This window comes from Mus caroli, chromosome 18 (assembly GCF_900094665.2).
Source record: "Mus caroli chromosome 18, CAROLI_EIJ_v1.1, whole genome shotgun sequence".
Lineage (NCBI taxonomy): Eukaryota > Metazoa > Chordata > Mammalia > Rodentia > Muridae > Mus > Mus caroli.
Genome location: NC_034587.1, coordinates 34,236,849 through 34,239,887, shown reverse-complemented (window position 1 = coordinate 34,239,887; position 3,039 = coordinate 34,236,849). Strand labels below are relative to the sequence as shown.

The following is a 3,039-nucleotide window of genomic DNA, read 5'->3' as shown; positions in this document are numbered from 1 at the left end:
CTGCTCAAGAGTCTTGGGCGGCACCAGTCTATTAAAAGAGTACGAAATTGCTGAATTCGTCCCTTCATCCCTGTCAGAAGCATTCAGTCTAATAACTGTCGTTCCATTGTCTGAGTTTTCCAAGATTCTCACTTCATACTCAGGGTGCTGGAAAGTAGGGGCGTTATCATTCACATCCAGCACAGTGACCAGCAGCTGAACAGAGCCTGTGAGCTCAGGTTTGCCTCCATCCGTGGCTGTCAGCAGTAGCTTATGCTCAGGAGCATCCTCTCTGTCCAAGGATTTTTTCAACAAGAGTTCAATTTGTTTGTTGCCATCGCTGTTTGTTTTCACATCTAGCCCAAAGTATTCGCTGGGACTGAGTTTATAGGTTAACATAGAATTTAATCCAACATCAGCATCTGATGCGCCCTCTAGTGGAAACAAAGAATCTGGCAGCCTAGATTCGTAAATTAACATTCTTTGCTCCTTTACTGAGAACACAGGCGGATTATCATTAATGTCTCTCACTTCCACCTCCACGTGGAAAACCTGCAGCGGCCTGTCCACGATCACCTCCAGATGGATGCTACACTCCACGCTCCGCCCGCACAGCTCCTCCCGGTCGATCCGAGAATTCACAAACAAAATGCCATTCTGCAGATTTACCTCCAGAAGGTCTCCGCGGTCCTTGGACGCCACCCTGAACAGGCGGGGCACCAGCTCCGTCAGCTCCAGCCCCAGGTCCTGCGCGATGCGGCCCACGAAGGTGCCGTGTTTGGCTTCCTCTGGGACGGAGTAGTGGAGCTGCCCGCTCCCTGCCTCCCAGGCTGCAAGGAGCAGGAGCGAGAGCAGCAGACACCGAGTTCCCAGTCGGCCTTCAGTGGTAAAATCCATTTCAAATACTTCTTGCTTTGTTTCCATTAGAAGATTTTTTTCTCTGCATAAAATTCTGTATGATTCAAAATCTATCGATTCAGTTCTTCTGCATTCGCCATCCTTCAGCAGTCTTGGAAAGATCCAGCTACCAGAAAAAAAGGGCTTTGTGTGGTGGTAGATGGAACTCGGTGGTAGACAGCGACACCAAGCGGCTCCAAAAGGTAAGACGCGAATTCGTATAACCCCAATGAAGAGTTATTCTTTTAATTAATATCCTTTACCTTACCTTGATAGTAAATGATCCAAATATTTATACTTTTCAAGGACAATGTCTCCTCGTATAATTTTTGTAACTTAAACTAAGTATGGTCTTTATTCACAGAGAAACAACATTCTTAGTAATGTATTAGACATTTTTATTATCCAGTTTAGAAATAGTAAATGTAGTAAATTATCTAATCTTGGAAATCAGAAGGTAAGCGATTCTCCATAATTTGGGTACACATTAAACTTCTCTGTGTGTATGTGTTTGTAGAGGAAGAAGAGATTTTAAAAGTTTATCTAAACTTGAGATTATTTAAATTTTTTCAAGTTTATCTAAACTTTTTAACTGTTAAAATATTGTTAACGTTTATTGTTACTTTGCTCCACAGATAAATACTGCTTACTGTTCCTTCATACGATGTTTAACATGGTTTTAATGCATTTATGTTCAACATTTTAAATTTATGTGTGTTCTCACTATAGGTCAGGTTTGCCTTAAACTGTGCATCTCAGGATGGTCTCAAACTCAAAATGGTCAGATCTCAGAATTGAGAATAATGAGTAGGATACAGGAATATGCCTCTGTCTCTACAGCATTTCTTGATTAACATTCAGTTTGTACTGATTTCACATTTGTGTATCTTAAACAAATTACAGTAATTTCTGCTCTTATTTCTCGTTTTTGTTGCTCTCTTCTGCTCTTCCTAAAGACTTGATCTTTTTCTCTACACCTCAACTTCATCCTATATCCTTTGTTTTTTCAGAGTCTCATCTTCTCCCATGTTTCAAGAGAGACCTTTCTGTACATTCCCCAACCCACCTCTGTATTTCCCCTCTCTATGTTTCTGCCCATTTTATTAATATATACTGACTCCTAGAAAGCAGTTAGTTTAACATGAAAACTAGTAATTATTAGTAAACTCATAATTTCAAGGCTAAGAAATTGTTGTTTTGTTTTAATGACAGAAACACTCTCTTTATTACTATGATAATTTTTATTTTATTTTTATTTCTGTCTACTTATTGGTCTTATTCAAAGTCTGACTACAGTTTGTCTTTCACATATATCATATTTATCTTTATGAGTAAATTTATTAAATTAGTAAAACTAGAAATTTAATATTAGAACCACTTCTAGATGACTTGCATCTTGATCATAAGCCAACTTTTCGTTTTAATCATAACATTTTCTGTTTCTCAACAGTTTCTCCTTGTTAAAAATTAATTGTATTATTTTGTAAAGTATTTACTTTATATAACGTCTTCAGTAGGTGGTTGGTTTCTAGTAATGCATTGCCAATGTTAAATTCATAAGCCAAATGATTATTTTCAATTGTTCTTTAATATGGATTATATTTTTTAGATAATATAGATTATTTGCATTCTTTTGCTTAAACTTGGTTTTTATTGGCTGAAGATTGAACCTAAGTAGTTGAAAAGTACCCTCAGTCTCAGATGGGGCTTTTAATACTTTCATCTTTCCCTGTAAAAACATTATCATCATACATTAAAGTCATGTCAAATGTAAGCTTTACCATTACTTCATTTTTAATGTCATCAGCTGGGCATGAATGGACTTCTTTTCAAACTTAAGCGAGTCACCAATAAGACTTTTCCCATGAGGCATGTCATGCCACCTTCTTCCACTATTCTGACATACATTAAGCCTCACAATAATGCAGAGCTGCCCCCTTTGTGAGTATCTATGATCAGATAATTAACTCAGATCTATTTGATATTCTTTCCCAGAAACTTTCCATTACAGTAATTTGTGCAAACAAAAACTGCATTTGCTGGCCCAGGAGTGGAAGTGCATGACTTTACTCCCAGCACTTGGGAGACAGGCAGAGGCAGAGGCAGAGGCAGAGGCAGAGGCAGAGGCAGAGGCAGAGGCAGAGGCAGAGGCAGAGGCAGAGG

At 38.6% G+C, this 3,039-nt stretch overlaps 1 protein-coding gene across 5 annotated transcripts in view; it reads right to left on the bottom strand.

Annotated features, from left to right (window-relative positions):
- Positions 1 to 3,039, bottom strand: part of LOC110285079 (protocadherin alpha-4) — a 225,915-nt gene that overhangs the window by 196,243 nt on the left and 26,633 nt on the right. The window lies entirely within an intron of this gene.